The sequence below is a fragment of the Musca domestica genome, unplaced genomic scaffold (assembly GCF_030504385.1).
Source record: "Musca domestica strain aabys unplaced genomic scaffold, Musca_domestica.polishedcontigs.V.1.1 110, whole genome shotgun sequence".
NCBI classification, from domain to species: Eukaryota; Metazoa; Arthropoda; class Insecta; order Diptera; family Muscidae; genus Musca; species Musca domestica.
In genome coordinates, this window is record NW_026712134.1 from 2171603 (window position 1) to 2196718 (window position 25116).

The window sequence follows — 25116 nt, forward strand, 5'->3', positions numbered from 1 at the left end:
AATGCCAATGTCGGCCAAAACGAGCATGATGAGAGAGAGAGAAAAGGAAATGATATCAAAAAGCCAGTGTTCATTGCATTGATTGGGGGAGGGGGGGAAATAGTGGTAACTGACACCAGGACACAATGGAAAAAATTGTTGGCTGTTGGATATGGGGAATTTTTTAAAAACAAAAATTATTTTTAGGAATATTTTTTACAAGGTTTTTTTTTTTCTAACAAAACCTTGAATTTTTAAAAATATTATTTTGCAAAAAAATTGGATTTTTTTTCCAGAAAATTGTCTCAAAAAGCCAGTGTTCATGGCATTGATTGGGGGAGGGGGTAAATAGTGGTAACTGACACCAGGGGAAAGTGGAGAAAATTGTTGGCTATTGGACATCGGGAATTTTTTAAAAATAAAAAATATTTTTAGAAATATTTTTACAAGGTTTATTTTTTGAACAAAAACCTTGAATTTTTAAAAATATTTTTTTGCAAAACAAATTTTATTTTTTTCCAGAAAATTGTCTCTCTTTACAATGAGAGACGTGACATTAAAAAACATGTTTCAAGGATCTCTAGGCCGAAATCGATATTTTACGAGATCTTCCAGAACAAACAAGTCATGGTTTAAAGAAGCTTTTTTAAGGATCGAATATCGTTAATTATTTCGAATTTTTTGAAACGTGGGAATTTTTTCATTTCTTTTCAAGGACCTCTTGACGAAAATCGGTGATTAGTTTTAAACTTATTTTACAAAGACCTTCTGTAATAGTTAAAAAAATAGTAAATAACCTTAAAAAATTAAAAAAACGGGATAATTTTTACTGTATTATTTAATTTTCTATTTAAACGCGTTTTTACAAGACCTTTCTGAACAAAAAAAAAAAAACGGAAAACTGAAAAAAAAATCTTTCTAGTATTTCCAGGCCAAAAGTTGATAGTATTTTTACAAAATCTTCCAAAACAAAAATCGAACATTATTAAGAAAACTTTTTTTTTTCGAAAATATCATGGATTTTTAATATTTTAAGCCAGGAACTTCTTAAAAATAATAAGAAAATTATTAAAAAAGTGTTCAAAAAATTTTTTTTCTAGAACACCCAATACCAGATTTTTTAATAAAAATGATCTCCAGGATGAAAATTGTTTATTGTTTTACAAGTTCTTCTAGGACGAAAATAGTGAATTTTGAAAAATATCTAATTTTTAAGAGTATTTTTTTTAAGGAAAATCCGTAATTTTTAATATTTTTGCGAAAAATATTGACATTTGTTAGACAATTATTTCCCTTTACATATAGAGTGTATTTAAAAAATCCAAGGACATTCAGCCCGAAAATTTTAGCTTTTTTCTCAAAAAAAAAAAAAAATAAAATAAAAAAAAAATGGAATAAAAATTTCACGGATCGATTTTTTTAATATATAATTTTTAAGAGTATTTTTTACGGAAAAATCCGTAATTTTTAATATTATTGCCAAAAATATTGACATTTTTTTTCAATAATTGTTTTCCTTTACAAATTGAGTGTATTTAAAAAAAATACCAAGGACATTCAGCCGGAAAATTTGAGTTTTTTCTGAAAAAAAAAATTGGAATAAAAATTTCCCTGACCCCAAATCGTTGATTTTAAAAATATTTTTACAAAGTCTATCTGGACAAAACTTATATAAATTACAAGAATTTTTTATAAGGCCTCTCTGGACGAAACTCGTGAATTTTCTCCTCGAAATGGCGGGATTTTTTAAGAATATTTTTAGGTTAGGACATTCTGAAAAATATTTTATGAAAAATTCTCGATTTGTTAGCAGAAATGTAAAAGAACGATTTTGGGTCGAGACAATAAAAAAAATATTATCGGGAGGTCTTTGAAAAGATCGATAGAAAATAGACAATTTTTGCTAGGTAGTCTGCGAAGAAAATATTTTTTTAATAGATCCTTAAAATGTCATCTTGAAAAATTTCTTTTTTTTATTGAAATCCTTGCAATTATTGACAAATATTGGTATAAGGGTTGTCGAAAAAAATTCTAAAAAAATCCGCGAGTTTTTTCCTGTGAAAATGTACACGGATCTTGGTGCAGAGGTCCTTGAGAGTTTTTCATTTGTGTCTTATTTTAATCAGTCCTTGAAAAAAGCTTTTAAAGTTTACGATTTTTGCCAACAATTTCAATTTATGTATAGTCATCGGAAAGCCGTTTGGATTTTTGGACGGGGTGGCCTTAAAATATCCTATTTCACAAAGGAGTCCTAAAAAATATGCACGACTCTTGTTGGCCATTGAGAATTTTTGTTATAAACATTTTTTAAAAAATCATTTTATTTTGTAAGCGGGGAGTCCTGGAAAAAAATACCGATTGGCTCCATGGGTCCTTGAAAAAAACTTCTTGAAAAATTTCTATTTTGTTTCACTGGAATCCTTGAATTTACGGACGAATATTAGTAAGTTTATCTTAAAAAATCCACGATTTTGGAATCCACGATTATAGGAAGTTCGTGATAATTTATACAATTCTTGGTCCGAAAGGTCCTTGAGAGTATTTTTTTTAGCATTTTATAAGAAATCACTTTTTTCAGCTTGAAGTCTTTAAAAAAGTGCCCGAATACCTTGAACATTTTCCATTTTTTGTGTAATCCTTGCAATTATTGACTAATAAAGGTAAGGAGGTTATCGGAAAAAAATCTTAAAAAATCCACAAGTTTGACCTTAAAATGTCCTTAATTTTTTAAAAAGGAGTGCGTGAAAACATGCCCTTTTCTTGGTCCGGAAGTCCTTGAGAGCTTTTTCTTTAAACATTTTTAAAACATAGCTATTTTTTCAGCAGTCCTTAAAATGCAGGATTTTTTGGTCGGGTTATTAAAAAAAAACAATTCTTTGATTTTTTTTTTAATTCAGGATTTTTAATCAGAAGGTCCTTGAAAAAAATATTCGCAAAGATAAACGTTTGTTGCTAAAAAAAATCAATTTATGGTCAGGAAGTCCTTAAAATATTCGTAATTTTTTTTTTTAAAGGATCTTGTGAAACATACATGATTCCTTGAGAATTGTTTTTATAAACATTTCTTAAAAATCACTATTTTTTCAGCAGGAAATCTTTGAAAACTTCACGATTAGCTCCGTGTGTCCATAAAATAACTTCTTGAAAATTTCTAATTTTTTTGACTGAAATCCTTGCAATTATGGACGAATATTGGTAAGGGGGTTATTGAACAAAATTCTTAAAAAATCTACGATTTGTGGTAAGGATATCCTTAAAATATCCTTAATTTTTTGGAAAGTCCGTGAACATATACACGTTTCTTGGTCTAGAGGTCCTAGAATTTTTTGTTTTCATTAAAATTTAATTTTCTTTTTTCTTTAAAATTCTTTTTTAAAAAATAATTATTTTTTTGCAGCAGGAAATCCTTGAAAAATGCGTAGCTTTTTTGGTCGGGTTATTAAAAAAATTCTATTCTTAGTCAGGCGGTCTGTGATTTTTTTTAATTCAGGAATTTCAATCAGTATTTCAATTCGATTTTTGCCAAATATTTCAATTTATGTATAATCGTCGGAATTGGATTTTTGTACAAGATGTCCTTAAAATATCCTTAATTTTTTAAAAAGGAGTCCGTGAAAATTTACACGATTCTTAGTCTAGAGGTCCTTGAGAGCTTTTGTTATAAAGATTTCTTTCTTAAAAAATCATTATTTTTTCAGCGGAAATCCTTGAAAAATTCAGGATTTTTTTGATCGAATTAGTAAACAAAGTCGATTCTTGGTCAGGCTGTCTGTGATTTTTTTTTAATTCAGAATTTCCTTGAAAACAAGTTTGTAAAAATTAACGACTTTTGCCAAAATTTTATTTTATGTATAGTCGTCGGAAAGTCCTTGGGAATATTTTCAAGACTTTTATTAAAAATTTCATATTTTTTGAAAAAAAAAAATTAATTTTTGGTTCGATCATTAAAGTATCCTACACAACGATTCTTGGTAAGGGGTTCATTTTAAAAAAATCAGTTTCAATTTATGTACATATGATCGTCGGAAAGTCCTTGGAAATATTTTGAGGATTTTCTTTAAAAAATGCCTATATTTTCGCCGGAAGTCCTTGAAAAAAGTCATTATTGGTTTAATCACTGGAAAAAATCTTAAAAAATCCTACGTGAGTCCTTAAAAAAATTCTATTTTTTTGTCTGGATTCCTTGCAATTGTATACGAATATTGGTAAGGTGGTTATCGAAACAAATTCTAAAAATCCACATGTTTTGTTTAGGATGTCCTTGATTATTCAAAAAGGAGTTTTACACGATTCTTGGTCCGGAGTTCCTTAAGCATTTTTTCTATAAACATTTTTTAAAAATAATTTTTTTTATTAGCAAGTCCTTGAAAAAAGTAGAATGATTTTGGTCGGGTTATTGAAAAATCGATTATTGGTCAGGCGGTCTGTGATTTTTTTAATTTCAGGATTTTTATTAATTTATTTGTTTATTTTTAATTTCTTTTTATTTAACGATTTTTGCTAACAAATTCATTTTATGTATAGTCCGGAAATATTTTAAGGACTTTCTTTAAAAAATCCCTATTTTTTGCAGGATGTCCTTGAAAACCCTGCCTTTTTGGTTTGATTACCCCAAACAAATTACGATTCTTGGAAAACAGTTTTTAAAAAAAATCAGGATTTTCAGTCCGAAGGTAATTTTAATCCTATTCACATGCCACTTTTAAATGACTATTAATTGAATATCCTTTTGTTAAAAAATCCACATTTGCCTAATTTGATAAGGGTCCCTCCCATATGCCCGGCCAGTTACTAATTAAATAATGAATTATTAAGTTCCAACTGGGCGGACGAGGGAGCTTTTTGTGTGGTCATCGGAAAGTCCTTGAAAATATTTTTAAGATTTTCTTTAAAAAATCCCACAGGAAGTCCTTGAAAAACTTCATTTTTGAATTGATTATTGAAAAAATCGTAAATAAATTACGATTCTTGGGCAAAAAAAAATTGGATTTTTTAGTCCAGAGTTAATTTAATTCCAAAAAGTGTTGCCTACTTTTAGGCGATATTTTTAAAATTACTATTCATTGAATATCCTTTAAAAACATTCAAAATTTTTAAACAGACGTCAATTTTTATTCAAAAAAAAAGTATTGCCTATTTTTAGGCTCCATTTTTAAATTTCTATTAATTGAATATCCTTTTGTTTAAAAAAAAAATCCACATTTGCCTTTATTTGATAAGGGTCCCCATATGCCCGGCCAGTGACTAATTAAATAATGAATTATTAAGTTCCAAGTGGGCGGAGAGGGGTGGTCTGTTTGCTTTCTCTCTTCCCTCCTTTCTATTCACATGCCAGCCAGTCTGGATGGCACACTGCCTTGTAGCCTTCATTTGTGTCCACCATTTCACGTTTTGATGAATGCAATGCATTCTTTGTTGTTGTTGTCGTTGTTGTGTGCACTTATTGGCGATTTGGTTGGTTGGCCGGGACGATTGGTCATTGTTTCTGTCAAAGTTTGCGATGTTGTGCAGTTTTTTTTGTTTTGTTTCTGAATAGCATGGATGGGTGGGTGGTGGTGAGTGAGTGGGGAGGCTAATACTGGGGGTGGCGGTGTGTTCAGATGAATGTCTCTCTCTCCCTCTCTCATCTGTTTTTCATGTATCGGTAATTAGTTTTTGCATAATAAATCCCAAATGCATAATTTAACACAAAACACATTGACAGGCTTTTTTAATATTAATGGGAAAATTTGTGAGAGCTGCGGCAGCTGCACATATCGTTAGCGATGCAGCCAGCTGCTGCTGCCGCCCTCAGGCAGTCAGGATCACGGGACCATCTAAATTAACAAATTGTTATATTTAATTGCATTTTTTTGGCGTATGCGATTTTTTCGTGTGTTTGTGTGCCAGCTACGGCTTAGTTTCATTAAAAATGCATTTGTTTTTTAATTAGAAATTGGAAATTTTGAAAAAATTTTCCATAACGATTTGAGGTTTTTGTTTTCAATTTATAAAATATAATAAAATTAATTAAATTATCTATAATTTTTTTTGCATTTTTTTCTTCAAGCAGCGACTGAATTATAGCCGCGGATTCTTTAAGAAATTGGTTCAAGGATTGTTTTTTTATTTATATTTTTTAAGATTTTTTTTTCGAGATTTTCCAAGGTTTTTTTAAGGTCCCACCGATTCATGTCCTTTCGTTTTTTAAGGAATTTTATTGAAGGACCTACCGAGCTATAAGATATGATTTTTCAAAGACTTTTTCCAAGGATCCAAAGAGCTATAAACATGGATTTTTAAAAAATTTTTTTAAGGATAATTATTTAAGAGCCAACTGAGGTAAAACGTGGAAATTCTAAGGATAATTATTTAAGGACCAACTGAGTTATAAACTTGGAATTTTTTAGGATAATTATTTAAGGATTAAGTGAGCTATAAATATGGAATTTTTAAGGATAATTAATGAAGGACCAACAGAGCTATAAACATGGAATTTTTAAGCTGAGCTTGATATTTTTAAGAAATATTTAAGGATCAACTGAGTTATAAATGAGGAATTTTTAAGGACATTTATTTGAGGACCAACTGAGCTGTAAACACAGTTTTCTAAACTTGGAATTTTTAAGGATAATTATTTAAGGATCAACTGAGCTATAAACGTGGAATTTTTAAGTAATTTTATACAAGAGCTCAGAGATCTCTAAATTTGGAATTTTTAAGGATAATTATTTAAGGACCAACTGAACTATAAACGTGGAATTTTTAAGGATAAGGATATAAGAACCAACTAAACTATAAATGTAGAATTTTTAAGGTAAACTATTTGAGGACCCACAGAGCTATAAACGTGGAATTGTTAAGGATTATTATTTAAGGACCAACTGAGCTATAAACGTGGAATTTTTAAGGATAACTATTTAAGGACCAACTAAGCTATAAATGTGGTATTTTTAAGGATAATTATTTAAGGACTGAGCTATAAACGTGAAATTTTTAAGGATAATTATTTAAGGACCAACTGAGCTATAAACGTGAATTTTTGAGGATATTTATTTAATTTATTAATTTTTAAGGATAATTATTTGAGGACCAACAAAGCTATAAATGTGAAATTTTTTAAGGATAATTTTTTAAAGACCAACTGAGCTATAAGCGCGGAATTTTTAAGGATAATTAATTAAGGACCAACTGAGCTATAAATGTGGAATTTTTAAGGACCAACTGAGCTATAAAAGTCGAGTTTTTAAGGATAATTATTTAAGGGCCAGCTATGCTATAAACGTGGAATTTTTGAGGATGATTGTTTATGGACCCACTGAGCTATAAACGTCGAATTTTTTTAAGGTAAATTATTTAAGGATCGTCTGAGCCACAAACGTGGAACTTTTAAGAAGAATTATTTAAGGATCACCTGAGCTATAAATGTTGAATTTTTAAGGATAATTATTTAAGGATGAATAAAGCGTAGAATTTTAAGGGATAATTATTTGAGGACCAACGGAGCTACAAACGTGGAATTTTTAAGGACCAACTGAGCTATAAACGTGGAATTTTTAAGGATAATTATTTAAGGATCCACTGAGCTGCAAACATGGAATTTTGAAGGATAATTATTTAAGGACCAACTGAGCTATTAACCTGGAATTTGAAAGGATGATTATTTAAGGACCAACTGAACTATAAATGTGGTATTTTTTTAGGATAAATTTATAAGGACCAATTGAGGACCAATTGAATTGAAAATTATTTAAGGACAAACGGAGCTATAAATGTGGATTTTTTAAGGACCACTAGTTTAGGACCAACTGAGCTATAATCATGGAATTTTTAAGGATAATTATTAAGGAACAATGGAGTTATAAACTTGGAACTTTTAAGGATAATTATTTAAGGGCCAACGGAGCTATAAATGTGGATTTTTTAAGGATAACTATTTAGAAGGACAAACTGGGCTATAAACATGGAACATTAAAGGATAATTATTTAAGGACCAATTGAGCTATGAACATGGAATTTTTAAGGATAATTATCTAAGGACCAAATGAGCTATAAACATGGAATTTTTAAGGCTAATTATTTAAAGACCAACGGAGCTATAAACGTGGAATTTTTAAGGACCAACTGAGCTATAAACGTAGAATTTTTGAGGATAATTATTTCGGGACCCACAGAGCTATAAACGTGGAATTTTAAAGGAAAATTATTGAAGGACCAACTGAGGTATAAACATGGAATTCTTAGGGATAATTATTTAAGGACCAACTGAGCTGTAAACTTCGAATTTTTAAGGTTAATTATTTAAGAACCAACTGAGCTTTAAAGGTGGAATTTTTAAGGATAATTATTTAAGGACTCACTGAGCTATAAATGTGGAATTTTTCAAGATAGTCATTTAAGGACCAACTGAGATATTAACCTGGAATTTGTAAGGATAATTATTTAAGGACCAACTGAACTATAATAGTGGTATTTTTTAGGATAAATTTATAAGGACCAATGGCGCTGTAAACGTGGAATTTTTAAGGATAATTATTTAAGGATCAATTTAGCTATTTTTAAGGATAATTATTTAAGGATCAACTTAGGTATAAACCTGGATTTTTTAAGGATTTTTATTCACAGATCTCTAAACCTGGATTTTTTAAGGGTAATTATTTAAGGTTCAACTCTGCTATAAGCGTGGATTTTTTAAGGACAATTATTTAAGGACTAACTTAGCTATAAACATTGAATTATTAAGGGTAATTATTTAAGGACCAACTGAGCTTTAAATGTGGCATTTTTAAGCTATAAACGAGGAATTTTTAAGGATAATTATTCAAGGACAAATAATAGTACAATTTTTTAAGGACCTACCGAGCTATAAACATGGTATTTTTAAGGATAATTATTTAAGAACCAACTGAGGTATAATCGTGGGATTTTAATGATAATTATTTGAGCTATAAAGTAGGATTTTTAAGGATAATTAATTAAGGACCAGCGGAGCTACAAACGTGGAATTTTTAAGGATAATTATTTAAGGATCCACTGAGCTATAAACATGGAATTTTGAAGGATAATTATTTAAGGACCAACAGAGCTATAAGCGTGGAAATTTTAAGGATAATACTTTAAGGATGAACTCATCTATAAACGTGGAATTTTTAAGGATAATTATTTAGGAACCAACTGAGCTACAATATGGAATTTTTATGGATAATTATTTAAGGACCAACTGAGGTATAAACGTGAATTTTTTAGGGATAATTATTTAAGGACCAACGGAGTTATTAACTTGGTATTTTTAAGGATAATTACTTAAGGACCAACTGAGCTATAAACGTCGAATTTTTAAGGATAATTATTTAATGATCATCTGAGGGATAAACGTGGAATTTTATTCATGAGCCCACGTGGAATTTTTAAGGATAATTATTTAAGCGCCAACTGAGCTATAAACATGGATTTTTTATGGAATTTTATTCAGGGACCCACAGGGCAAGGATTTTTTAGGATTTTTTTCAGGCAACCTCGGAGCTATAAACCAGGATGTTTTAGGATTTTTCAGGCACCCACGGATCAATAAACCAGGATTTTTTAAGGAATTTTATTCTTAAAAAAACAACCATTTTTTGTTAGTACACCCTTAAAAATCCTAATTTTTTTAAAAAAGAAGGCCTAGACAGCTTTCACGTTTTATGACATAGATGTTTTTGAAAACATTTTCAAAAATTCAGTGATGCTGAGTCAAGGACATTCTTAAAAATATTTTGTAAAAAATCTCCGATTTTGGGGCCAGTCAGGACGTCTTTGAAAAGATCGATCAAAAATAAACAATTTTTGCCAGGAAGTCTGCGAAGAAAATATTTTTTTTTAAATGGCTCCGTGGACCCTCGATATACCTTCCTGAAAAATTCCAGGAATTTCAGGAAGGTAAAAAATTTCAAAAATCCACGATTTCGGGCAGGATGTCCTTTAAATAACCTTATTTTTTAGAAAGGAATCCTTGAAAACTTCTATGATTCTTAAAAAAAACATTTCTTAAAAAAATATCTAATTTGTTCAGCAGCAAGTCCTTCAAATATTCAGAAGATTTTTGGTCGGGTTATTGAAAAAAAAAATAGATTCTTGGTCAGGCGGTCTGTTATTTTTTTGTAAATTCAGAATTATTAATCAGGTGGGAGGTTCTAAAAAAAACTTTAAAAATTAACCATTTTTGCCAAAACAATTTCAATTTATGTATAGTCGTCGGAAGTCGTTGGAATTTGATTTTTGGACAGGATATCCTTAAGTCTGTGAAAATATACACGTTTCTTGAACCGTTGGTCCTTCAGGAATTGTTCTATAAATATTTCTTAAAAAATCATTAGTTTTCTGGCAAGAAGACCTTGAAAAATTCGCGATTAGCACAGTGGGCCCTTAAAATATATTCTTGGAAAATTTAAAATTTTCTTTAACTGCAATCGTTGCATTTATTGGCGAATATAGGTAAGGGAATGTCGAAAAAATGCTTAAAAATCCACGATTATTGTTTAGCATGTCCTTAAAAAATTTTTTAATTTTCTTGAAAGGAGTCCGTGAAAAAAATCCACGATTCTTGGTCTGGAGGTCCTACAGGAGTTTTTCTTTAAACATTTCTTAAAAAATCTCTAATTTTTTTCAGCAGGAAGTCCTTGAAATTTTTAGGAGTTTTTTGGTCGGGTTATTCAGAAAAATAGATTCTTGGTCATGCGGTCTGTAATTTTATTTTTTGTAAGTTCAGGATTTTCAGGAAATCCTGGAGAAAAGTTCATAAAAATTATAGTCGTCGGAAAGTCGTTGGAATTGGATTTTTGGATAGGACGTCATTAAAATATCCTTAATTTTTAAAAAAGGGGTCCGTAAAAATATACACTTTTTTTGGTCCTTGAGAACGTTTTCTATAAACATATAAAAAAATACTAGTTTTCCGGCAGGAAGTCCTTGAAAAATTCAGAATTAGATCAGTGGGTCCTTAAAATAACTTCAACTAAATTTGCATTTATTGTCGAATATTGGTAAGGGGATATCGAAACATTTTTTAAAAAAAATCCACAATTTTTGGTTAGGATGTCCTTACAAATTTTTAAATTTTTTCGAAAGGAGTCCGTGAAAACATTCACTTTTCTTGTTCCGAAGGTCCTTTAGAGCTTTTTCTTTAAACATTTCTTAAAAAATCACTATTTTTTCAGCAGAATGTTCTTGAAAAATTCAAGGTAAAAATCGATTCTTGGTCAGGCGGTGGTTTTTTTATTCAAGATTTTTAATCAGTTCTTAAAAAAGTTCTTAAAAATTAAACATATTTTCAAAAATTCACAATTTATGAATAGTCGTCGGAAAGTCATTGCAAATATTTTCAGGACTTTTTTTTAAAAAAATCATATTTTTTTCGCAGGAAGTCCTTGAAAAAACTCCATTTTTGGTTTGATGATTGAAAATATCCTAAACAAATTTCGATTCTTTTTTTAAGGAATTTTATTCAAGGAGTGTGAAATTTAAAGGAATTATTTTTAAGGACCCCCAGTGCCATAAATGGGGATTTATCAACGATTTTGGTCAGAATGTCCTTAAAATAACCTTTTTTTTAGAAAGGAGTCCGTGAAAACATCCACGATTCTTGGTCCGGAAGTCCTTGAACGATTTTACTATAAAAACATTCCTCAAAAAATCTATAAATTTTTTAGCAGGAAGTCCTTAAAATGTTCAGAAATTTTTTGGTCGGGTTATTGAAAAAACAAGTTAAAAAGTATCAGTCGGTATTGCCGCCAGAGATATACCCTCAGCCTATGTTCGATTATCTAAATATATTTTGACTAGTGTTAAGGTTATTCAAACGTTTGACCCTCTATGGAGCAGATCCCGAAGGAATGGGCCAATATTGCCCATTTCCTATCGGACCCAAAATATGATATAAATATTTCGACAGATGTGCCAAGTCTAAATGGAATCGGATGTTAATTTGGCGATTTATGAGCTTCATGGGTACTCAAAATTTCAATATTTTGTGGGGGAGGTACTTGATGGAGTGGACCGATATTGTCCATCTTCATACCTGTCCTAGCACTGACGCAAATATTAGGATTCGCAAAGTCGGAGAAAATTCGGATTAGCCTTTCTCTTTCTGTGCAAAAAATTTGTTTTTTTTTTTTTTGAAAATTTCGACCTTTTGTGGGGGAGGTACCAGAAGGAGTGGGCCGATATTGTTCATCTTAACACCAGACCTTGGGTTAATATAAATATTGGCATGTGTGAAATTTGAAGACAATCGGACTCTTACATAACATTTTATGAGAGTTGTAATTATTCAAAATTTTGACCATTTGTGGGGGAGGTACTTGATGGAGTGGACCGATATTGTCCATCTTCACACCTGTCCTAGCACTGACGCAAATATTAGGATTTGCAAAGTTGAAGCAAATTCGGATTATCCTTTCTCTTCCTGTGCAAAAATATATTTTTTGAAAATTTCGACCTTTTGTGGGGGAGGTACCAGAAGGAGTGGACCGATATTGTTCATCTTAACACCAGACCTTGGGTTAATATAAATATTGGCATGTGTGAAATTTGAAGACAATCGGACTCTTACATAACATTTTATGAGAGTTGTAATTATTCAAAATTTTGACCATTTGTGGGGGAGGTACTTGATGGAGTGGACCGATATTGCCCATTTTCACACCTGACCTAGCACTGACACAAATATTAGGATTTGCAAAATTGGAGCAAATTCGGATTATCCTTTCTCTTCCTGTGCAAAAAATATATTTTTTGAAAATTTCGACCTTTTGTGGGGGAGGTACCAGAAGGAGTGGACCGATATTGCCCATCTCCGAACTCGATCTAAGTTTGACAAAAATATTACGTTGTAGCCAATTTGGACCAAATCGGATACTCCCTTCGAGAGTTATCGTGCGCACCAGCCAGCCAGACAGACAGACAGACAGACGGACGGACGGACGGACAGACGGACATCGCTAGATCGACTCCAAATGTTCTGAAACGGATTTGGTCCAAAGAGACCTAGGGTCTAAAACCGTTATTTCGACTAGGCACGTTTTGACCGTATCAAATGATATATACCCTCTGTAGCCATATGGCTGAGGGTATAATGAATTTTTGGTCCAGCGGTCTGTGATTTTTATACCCTCAGCCATATGGCTAGAGAGGGTATATATCACTTGATACGATCAAAACGTGTCTCATCGAAATAACGCTTTTAGGCCCTAGGTATCTTTGGACCAAATCCGTTTCAAGACATTTGGAGTCGATCTAGCGATGCCCGTCTGTCTGGCAGGCTGGCTGGTGCGCACGATAACTCTCGAAGGGAGTATCCGATTTGATCCAAACTTGCCACATCGTAATATTATTATTAAAGTTAGATCGAGTTCGGAGATGGGTAATCTAGGTCCACTCCTTCTGGTACCTCCCACACAAAATGTCAAAATTTTCAAAGAAAATAATTTATTGCACAGAAAAAGAAGGGAAACCCGATTTCGCTCAAACTTTGCATATCCTAATATTTTCACCAGTGCTATGTCTGGTACAAAAATGGACGAAATCGGGCCACTCCATCAAGTACCTCCCCCACAAATGGTCAAAATTCAGAATAATTATAAAGCTTCTAAAACGTGATGTAAAAGTCCGATTGTCTTCAAATTACACATATCACAATATTTTTATTAACCCAATGTCTGGTGTTAAGATGGAATATATCGGTCCACTCCTTCTGGTACCTCCCTCACAAAAAGACGAAATTTTCACAGAAAATATTTTTCTGCACAGAAAGAGAAAGGATAATCCGATTTTGCTCCAACTTTGCAAATCCAAATATTTGCATCAGTGCTAAGTCAGGTGCGAAAATGGACAATATCGGTCCACTCCTTCTAGTACCTCCCCCACAAAAGTTCAAAATTTCCAAAAAAAAAAGTATTTTCTGCACAGAAAGAGAAACTATAATCCGATTTTGCTTCGACTTTGCAAATCATAATATTTGCATCAGTGCTAGGTCAGGTGTGAAAATGGACAATATCGGTCCACTCCAACAAGTACCTCCCCCAAAAAAGGGTCAAAATTTTGAATAATTACAACACTTATAAAATGATATGTAAGGGTCCGATTGCCTTCAAATTACACACATCACAATATTTTTATGAACCCAAGGTCTGGTGTGAAGATGGAATATATCGACGCCTTCCTTCTGGTACCTCCCTCACAAAAAGGTCAAAATTTGTAATATCCATGAAGCTCATAAAGTGCGAAATTACCAACCGATTCTATTCAGACTTGATACATCTTAATATTTCCCTCAACACAAGATATGCTTCAAAGGTGGTAGAGATCGGACCATTCCTCCTGGTACCTCCCCCACAAAGGTCGAAAGTTTTGAATAACCAAAACGGTTATAAATTCCGAAATAAGCATCCGGTTCTTTTCATATTTCGCATATCCCATTATTTCTACTAACACAAGATCTGCTGTGAAGATGGGATATATCGGTCCACTCCTTCTGGTACCTCCCCCACAAAGGGTACAAATTTTGAATATTCACGAAGATCATAAAACGCGAAAATAACGTCCGATTCCCTTCAGACTTGGTACATCTCAATATTTCTATCGACACAAGATATGCTATAAAGATGGTAAAGATCGGACCATTCCATCTGGTACTTCCCCCACAAGGGGTCAAAGTTTTGAATAACCAAAACGATTATAAAATCCGAAATAAGCATCCGGTAATCTTCATATTTCATACATCGCAGTATTTTAATTAATCCAAGGTCTGATGTAAAGATGAAATATGTCGGTCCACTCCTTCTAGTACCTCCCCCACAAAGGGTCAAAATTTTGAATATCGGTGAAACTCATAAAACGCGTAATTAACATCCGATTCCATTCAGACTTGGCACATCTCAATATTTCGATCAATACAAGATCTGCTGTGAAGATGGGATATATCGGTCCACTCCTTCTGGTACCTCTCCCACAAAGGGTCAAAGTTTTGAATATCCATGAAGCTCATAAAGTGCGAAATCGACATTCGATTCCATTCAGACTTGGTATAACTCAATATTTCTATCGACACAAGATATGCTATAAAGATGGTAGAGATCGGACCATGTGTTCTGGTACCTCCCCCACAAAGGGTAAAAATTTTGAATATCCCTGAAGCTCATAAAATGCGAAATTTACATCCGATTCCATTAAGCCTTGGCGCATCTCAATATTTCCATCGACACAAGATCTGGTATAAAGATGGTAGAGATCGGCCCAATCCTTCTGGTACCTCCCCCACATAGGGTTCAAGACTTTTTTAAATACTCGGATATTGGCTGAGAGTATACATCGGTCGGCAAAACCGACTGATAGGTTTTAATTTTTTTTTTTTTTTTAAAGAAATAAATCACAGATCTGCTGTGGATCTCCCTAAAACTATGCAACACATAGTCTATGTGTCAACATGTCTGAAAGCTTCCTTGTGCATGTTTCATGTTCGAGAGCGCCTCATGTTTTTTTCGCGATATGCTCTTCAAAACATCATTTCTTCGTGCCGTATATACCAGCCAATACCCCACCAACAAATACATAAACACCCCTCGCCCCCCACTCTCACATTAGAAGTGTTAATATATTGTATAGCCTACATTTAGGGGGCCACGCCATCAGTGTGAGACTTATTTTATGTTAACATCATTTTAGGCTGGTCGGTGGAAATGTTTGGACGTGAAGTGAATATTCGCTGGCTAAAATGAAAAACTGGTGTAGAATGGAGCGGCGACGATGTACAAATAGCAAACAATTGCAAGTTGAGAGAGGGAGAGAGAGAAGGGTAGAAGGAGGGAGAGGAAAAGAACACAGAATTGGCGATAGAATTTACGTTGCTCTGGTCATGGCAACGGCAATGGTTCGACATATGGGCAAGCTACTAATAATAATAACAACAAAAACGGGAATTGCCATAACAACTACAACAGCAACAACAACAATGACGGCGGACAGGATAACAACAAACATCAGTTTGAAATAAAATGATAACGAAGCGTAAATGCACACAAAATGCAGTTGCCGACATTAAAATGCGACTGTGCTAATGTTATTATCTGCGTATGCATTCAAAAGGACATGGAGGAGAGGGGAGGGAGGGGGGAGAGGGGTATGGGTCGACGGTATTCTGAAAAGAGAAATTTTAAACGGGTTAGAGAGCTCGGGTTTTTTTCGCAACATTTTTTTTGCCATTCAATTCCTCCCCCCCTATTTCAATGGATATTTTTTCTCTCTATTCAATATTTTATGGAGAAAATCGGAGAATGGGTTTGGGAGCGAGAAAAAAAATCCCATAGTTGGATTCGGCCAGAATTGTGGTTGGTATATTGAAATTACCAGCAGAATATCACATCAGAATTTTAAATCATTTGTTGTTTGTTATTTGGCGAAGGGGTAGGAGGAGGGGGAGAGAGAAGTAGGGTTAGCGTATGGGTGCAACATTAGCAATTCCTTTGCCATAGTTTTTCGACAATAGCCAGGGTACAAACATATTTACATATTGACCGGTTTCGCGTATCGAAAATAAGAGGAACAACAACAGCCAGGAAAATATGTTGCCTGGAAATGAAAGGAACGAAGGTGTCCGGGGAGTTCCGAGGGACAGTGGATCCTTGAGAGCGATTCTAAAAAAATTTAATTTTTTTTAGAAATTTTTCAAGGACCAAGAGAGCCCAAAAACGAGGATACCTCAAAGGGGTTAAGGAAAATATGTTGCCTGGAAATGGAAGGAACAATGGTGTCGGGGGAGTTCCGAGGAACAGTGGGTCCTTGGGTGTGATTTCAAAAAAAAAAAAAATTTTAGAAATTTTTCAAGGATCAAGAGAGCCCAAAAACGAGGATACCTCAAAGGGGTTAAGGAAATTATGTTGCCTGGAAATGGAAGGAACAATGGTGTCAGGGAAGTTCTGAGGAACACTGGATCCTTGAGAGTGATTCTACAATAAATTAAATTTTTAGAAAATTTCCAAGGACCGACAGAGCCTAAAAACGAGGATACTTTAAATGGGTTAAGGAAAATATGTTGCCTGGAAATGGAAGAAACAATGGTGTCAGGAGAGTTCCGAGGAACAGTGGGTTCTTGGGTGTGATTTCAAAAAAAAATATTTTTTAGAAGTTTTTCAAGGACCAACAGAGCCCAAAAAACGAGGATACTTCAAAGGGGTTAAGGAAAATATGTTGCCTGGAAATGGGGGAGTTCCGAGGAACACTGGATCATTGAGTGTTATTCTAAATAAATAAATTTTAAGAGGTTTTTCAAGGAATTGGGTTATGTCAAGGATATACAGAACATAAACAAGGAGTTATAAAGGAGATTTTTTAAAAGAGACAGTTAAAAAAGCTGTACGTTCGGCCGGGCCGATCTTTGAATACCCTCCATGGTGGAGGAACAAATCTGGCAATTTTCAAAAAAAAAAAAAAAAAAAAAACCGTTAAAAATTCTGTTAAAATTTTGAAAATTCCGAATATAGCCTTTATATTATGATCCATACGACGAAATGAACCTGAATAGGCAATTTTTGTCATAAGCCATTACAATATTCAATACGAATCTTGAAAAAAGTCCGGTGAATAATGTAGCTAAAATCATCAAAATACCGAATATAGGGAGGTACCATATATGGAGGTTACACGAAGACGTGGACCTGCACAGACAATTTTCTGTCACAGGCTGTAGTACCTATTAGGAACTTCAAATACCAAATTTGAAACAATTCCGATGAATATTGATGGTAAAATCATCAAAATACCGAAAAAACGGGAGTTACGATTATATGGGGGCTATACCAAAACGTGGACCTGCACAGAAAATTTTCTGTCATAGGCTCAAGTATCCATTACGAACTTCAAATCCCAAATTTGAAACAATTCCGGTGAAAAATGTAGCCAAAAACATCAAACTACCGAATATCGGGAGAGATCTTTATATGGGGGCTATACGAAGACCTGCACCTGCACAGACAATTTTCTGCCATAGGCTGTAATATCCATTAAGAACTTCAAATACCAAATTTGAAACAATTCCGGTGGAAAATGTCGCTAAAATCATCAAAATACCGAATATAGGGAGGTACTGATATACGGGGGCTATACGACGACCTGGACCTACACAGACAATTTTCAGTCTTAGGCTGTAGTATCCATTACGAACTTCAAATCCCAAATTTAAAATATTTCCGGCGAATAATGTCGCTAAAATCATCAAAATACCGAATATCGGGAGGTACCGTTATATGGGGGCTATACGAAGACGTGGACCTACATAGCCCATTTTCAATACCAAAAGTACTTCAGACATAATACACATTTGAGTAAAATTTATAAAGGAAAATTTTTAAAATAAGATTTTCAAGGATTTTTTCAAGGATCTAAAATTATCGAAATATGGATTTTTAGAACTTTCATTAAGGACATACAAACACACACTCAAAATCTTCGTTTAGATTTTAGAAGCATATGTTTTAAGGATTCTCGGAGCCATCAACCTGACCTTGTAGTAATAGATTTTTGTCAAAGACTCAGAGATCTCTCAACGTGGATTTTTTTTCTAGGACCAACAGGGTTATCTTTGTGGATTTTTAAGGAATTTTTCGAAGGACATATAAATGTAGATTTTCAGGCACATTTATTACGTGGATTTTTTTATAACGTGGATTTTAAAATAAATATGTTCCAAGGACCCATTAAGTTATAAATGAACATTTTAGAAGCGGAGCTATCAACCAGACCTTGTAGTAGATTTCTTGTCAAAGACTCAGAGCTCTATAAACGTGGGTTTTTTTTTTTTGCTAGGACTATGGTCGTGGATTTTTTTCAACGACCTATTTATTAGGATTTTAAAGGAATTTTATTTAATGACACACAGAGCTATAAAATTGTTTTTTTTTCCAGGATCAAAAGAACTATAATCGTGGATTTTTAGGATTTTTTTCCAATCCCTTAAAAATTGAGCTATAAAAGTGGTTCCTTTGTTGAGTTTTATTCAAGGACCAACCGATAAATGTGGATTTTATAAGGAATTTTATTCAAGGACTTATAAAGCTACTAAATGGTATTTTAAAAGAATTTTTTTTTCGGAGGACCTTCATAGCAGAGCTATAAACGAGAATTTAAAAAATAAAAAAAAAAATGCAAGCAGTTTTATTCAAGTATCCACATATCTGTAAAGTTTATGCGCCCACATAGCTATAAACGGGGAGTTTTAAAGAAATTTTATTCAAGGACCCACAGAGTTGGAAATTTTTAAGGACCCTTACATCAGAGACATAAACGTAAATTTTTAAAGGATTTTTTAAGGACCCACAGAGTTGTTAAGTTGTATTTTTTTAAATAATTTTTTTTAAAAACATAAAGAGCCATAAACGATTATTTTTAAATAACGACCAAAGCTATAAACCTGATACGTTGTTCGAGGTCGAGATTTTTTAAATGATTTTTTTCTTAATTTTTTAAGGGGTGGTTTTGAGCATGTGGATTTTTAAAGATTGCTTCATTTAAAGATACTTTCGAGGACGTTTAATTAAAAAAAAAATACTACAATTTTGTGTGGATCTTTAAGAAATTTGAAGGAAATAGATTTTTAGGACTTTTTTTAAGGTCCTTTATTTGAACTAAAAGAACTTTTTAAGTATCTTGATTTTTAAGGATTATTCACGAACTAATTTTCAAGAATTTTTTTCTAATTAAATTTTAAAGGATTTTCCAAGGACGTGGATTTTATTTTGTAATTTTAAGATTTTGAAGGAAGGTAGTGGATCTTTTGAGGACATTGATTATTGATGTATTTTTTTTAAAGAATTTTGAAGCAGTTTTTCAAGGACTTGTATGCTTTAGGGGTTTTTCAATCTTTTGAAAATGTTTTCAAGGACCTGGATTTTTAAAGGATTTTTTAAGATGTGATTTTTAGGTTTTCCCACGACCATTATTTTTAAAGATTTTTAAAAAGGAAGTTAATTATAAAAAAATTATTTCCAGGATGTGAATTTTTAAGGATTTTTCGAAGACCATAATTTTTTAAAGATTTTTCAAAGACCTAAGGATTCTTTTAAAATAAGTTAAGTTGTAGGAATTTTTTTTTCAGGACGTGAATATTCAAGGTTTTTTTTCCAGGACGTTGATTTTTTTGAATATTTTCAAGGACCTGATATTTTTAGGATTTTTTTAAAGGAAGTTTATTTTCGAAGAAATTTTTCCAAGAAGTAAATTTTTAAGAATTTTTTCCAGGACGTTGATTTTTAGCAATTTTTCAAAAACAAAAGTCTGTAGGGCGAGAAATTTTTCAATAATTTTTTTCCAAGAACTTATGAGTTATATATGTAATTTTATGGCGAGATTTTATTAGAGATTTTTTAAGAATTTCTTCAAGCATCATCAAAATTTGAAACATGTCTTTCAGGATTTTTAGAAGGAGTTCTTTCGAGAAGACTTACATCAGAAATTTCAGAAATTCAATGCAATCACTTCGTATTCATACCTGAAAGAAAAGAGAAAAAAATTCATTAATAAAAAAACAAATTTTGAAATAGCATTATATGGGGGCACGGTACGTTGGGCGCCATTAATTTTTTTTTTTTAAGTTTCAGTTTTTAATAAATTTAGAATGGGATAAAATGGGTAAAATATTATAAGGGACTCTGGGCTTGCAACGGCCCGACATTGGGCAACAAAAAATTTAATATATTTTTCGCAATGATAAAAAACTACCTTAAAAAAATTAGTGCATTTTGTTTGACCAAATATTTTGTAATATACCGAAGAAATAATACAGTCCCTTCACAGTCCCAAGTGTATATTTCTAAGCCCTGTCTATACAATCATTTTCTTTTTAGCCAAACAGTATTTAGTACCTACAGTACTTACATCCCACAGAGATATAAGAAAATGTGTCAGCATTTACGTTGGGCGCCATTTTATTTGAGAAAGTTTAAAAATAACCAATTGATTGTTCTTATCAAACCTATATAGAGTACTTAGCTGGTAATACATTTGGCGAAATAAAAAACTTTTAATCATAAAAAATATATCAAAGCCACATTGGGCGCCACTTAAGAAATATTAAAAGTCTTTCTTAAGCAGAGCACATGTTAATGGAGAAGACTTTTATATGGCCTTCCGGCATGTAAAATATCTTTATGAAAGATCTCCAAAAGGTCTTCTCTCTAAGGAAGACTTGTAGGATGTATTCTCTATAAGAATCAGACATTTTCACGTAAATAAAAAAATTGTTTAATTACTAGCTGTTGATCATTTTCACACCTACGCCTTGAGGACTTGGCAAGATTTTTCACATACGTTGGGCGCCATTTATTTATTTTTTTTTTAATTTTTTTTATTTAATTTATGTATTTATTATTGATAACATCAGAATAATACGGATTAGATAGCTCCCCACAAATAAATTGGTTACATTGCATCATGAAATCTTGGAACCTACGTTAGGCGCTAATATTTTTTCTTGATGGCCTTTTCCCCAAAAAAAGAAAGAAACAGGTCGGAACAGAAGCAAGCATGTTTTGCCTTCAATTAAAGCGGCATTTGATATTTTAAGACTTGGAAAGCGGGCAAAATATTTTCAGACACGTTGGGCGCCATTCACTTTTTTAATTGAAAGGCTAAAATAAGGATTAGACTGTGTTACAAAAAAAAAATGGTTAATTGTTAGCTGTCGATTATTTTCACTCCTACGCCTTGAAGACCCAGCAAGATTTTTCACACACGTTGGGCGCCATTTATTTTTTTTACATTTTTTTCAGTTTTTTTTTTTTGATAATTTCAAAAGAACAACGACAGATAGGAGAGAAGAGATATCCACACATAAATTGGTTACTTTGCACCATTGAAACTTGGCAAACTACGTTGGGCGCCAATAGTTTTTTTTTTTTTTCAAAAAAGAATAAATAAATAAAGAAAGAGATCAGAACAGGAACAAACAAGTTTTGCCTTCAATTAAAGCGGCTTTAGATATTTTAAAACGTACACTTTAAAAAGCTGGCAAAATATTTTCAGATACGTCGGGCGCCAGTTTACTTTTTTTTTAAATTGAAAGGCTAAAAATATAGATCTGACAGTTTCACAAAAAAATTGGTTAGTTATTAGCTGCCAATTATTTTCACTATTAGATAGGTCCCCACAAATTAATTGGTTACTTCGCACCATGAAAACTGGCAACCTACGTTGGGCGCCAATAGTTTGAATTACTGACGGCCCTCTCCAAAAAAAAAAGGAAGTTTTCCCTCAAAATATTTTCAGACACGTTGGGCGCCAATTTATTTTTTTTTTTAATTGAAAGGCTAAAAATATAGATCTGACAGTTTCACAAAAAAAAAAAATGGTTAGTTATTAGCTGCCAATTATTTTCACTATTAGATAGGTCCCCATAAATTAATAGGTTACTTCGCACCATGAAAACTTGCAACCTACGTTAGCTTGACTTACTGACGGCCCTCTCCAAAAAAAAAGGAAGTTTTCCCTCCAATTAAAATGTCTCTTAATATTTTTAAACTTCAATCTTGGAAAAGCTGTGAAAAAAAAAATTACCCACTTTGGGCGCCATTTCAGATCATAAATGCAAAATGTCTAATCTAGGTAAGCCATCAGATCAAACATTGAGTTATTATTAGTTGTAAAGCTTCCCCTTTCCCATTTCAATTCTTTGGCATTCTTTGCCGCACAGAATACCTGCGAAAGATGTCCTCCATCCAGCGAGGCCCCTCTGTATCCTCCTCCACCCACAAAACCACAATTTCCTCTCCGATGAATTCTATGAATTGTATCAATGGTGGTCCATTCTGTTATGCATGGCAAGAGTGCCCACCCCCTCCTCTTGATTTCACTCCACAAATATTATATTTATTATGCGCCTGTTAGGTATGCAATGGATTTTCATATTGTGGTTTTCGACTTTTCAACATTTTTGGCCATTATTCCATTCGCTTCATTCAACTATTAACGTGTTATTGGTGGTATTGAGGGAATAATTTTAAAAATTAATTTATTCAATAGCTTTTAGAAAGGTAGGACAGAAAAAACCGCGACTACCAACCATCACCCCCCGCCCCGAACCAATCTATTGTAAGGAGACCTTACAATGGTGGGTATGTGTGTGTGTTTGAATTGAATACGATATTTACAATTTATTAAAAATTTATTTACAACACATTTTTATGTTGGCAGCCACGCATTTTCGTTGTGGCCGGGTAGTCGCGGTTGCAATGGATGCAGTTTCCAGCTCCCCCGCGGAAGGTTGTCCCTCCATTGCCAGGATTTTTTTGTTTGCTTAAAAGTTTACATAGAACTCATCTCTCTACCCCCTCCCCCTCTCTCAGCCTTTCTCTCTCCTCGCAATTGTGTTGCTCATATTTTAATATTTTATTCAGTAAATATGTGTGTTTTTTTTTTGTTGCTGTTGTAATTGTTGTTAAACGCCGCAATAGCCATTATTTGCCATAGAATATTTATTGTTGTTGTTTTGGACAGTATTGTTTTTTTTTTTTTTTTGGTGTTGTCTCCCGGCCTTTAAATAATTAAAAACTTAATTGGATTTTATATTACAACTAAAAATTATTTATTTAAAACAAAAAAAAAAAAAAAACGAAAAAAAAAGGAAACAGGACACTGAAAACTAATTAAAATAGTCAACTTGAAAATTAAAATTATTTATTTAAGGAAAAGACAAGGCTTACAACCACACGTTGGGCGCCATTTTTACATTGTGTAATAATCAAATTATTATTCCCTCAGCCATATGGTTAGAGAGGGCATATATCATTTGATATGGCCAAAACGTGCCTCATCGGAAAATCGGTTTAAGACCCTAGGTATCTTTGGACCAAATCCGTTTCAGGACATTTGGAGTCGATCTAGCGATGTCCGTCCGTCTCTCTGTTTGACTGGCTGATGACCACAATAACTCTCCTAGGGAGTAACCGATTTGGTCCAAACTTGGTACATCGTAATATTATTATTAAACTTAGATAAAGTGCGGAGATGAGCAATATCGGTCCACTCCTTCTGGTACCTCCCCCACAAAATGTCAATATTTTCAAAGAAAATAATTTATGGCACAGAAAGAGAAAGGATTATCCGATTCTGCTCCAATTTTGCAAATCCAAATATTTGCATCAGAGCTACATCAGGTGCGAAAATAGACAATATTGGTCCACTCCAACAAGTACCTCCCCCACAAAGGGTCAAAATTCGGAATAATTTTAAGTCTTCTAAAATGTGATGTAAAAGTCTGATTGTCTTCAAATTACACACATCGCAATATTTTTATGAACACAAGGTCTGGTGGTAAGATGGAGTATATCGGTCCACTCCTTCTGGTACCTCCCCCACAAAGGTCAAAATTTTCAAAGAAAATACTTTACTTCACAGAAAGAGAAGGGATCATCCGATTCTGCTCCAACTTTGCAAATTGTAACATTTGCGTCAGTGCTAGGTCAGGTGTGAAAATGGACAATTTCGGTCCACTCCAACAAGTACCTCCCCCACAAAGACTCAAAATTTTGAATATCCATGAAGCTCATAAAACACGAAATGAACATCCGATTCCATTCAGACTTGGTACATCTCGACATTTCCATCAACACAATATCTGTTATAAAGTTGGTAAAGATCGGATCATTCCTTCTGGTACCTCCCCTACAAAGGTTCTGAGTTTTGAATAACCAAAACATTTATAAAATCCGAAATAAGCATCCAGTTCTCTTCATATTTCCTATATCCCTTCTGGTCCTCCCCCACAAAGTGGTCAAAATTTTGAATAACCAAAACGAGCATAAAATCTGAAATATGCATCCAGCTCTCTTCATATTTCACATATCACAATATTTTTATTACCCCAAGGTCTGCTGTGAAGATGGGATATATCGATCCACTCCTTCTGGTACCTCCCCCACAAAGGGTAAAAATTTTAAATATCCATGAGGCTCATAAAACGCGAAATTAACATCCGATTCCATTCAGACTTAGCAAATCTCAATATTTTCATCAACACAATTTCTTGTAATTTTGATCAGATATGAATTTGACAATATTGGCCAAAAGCTTCGGAACCTCCCTTGCAAAGGTCACAGTGTGAGAAATCATAACTCAACTCTGGGGGTATACATCTGT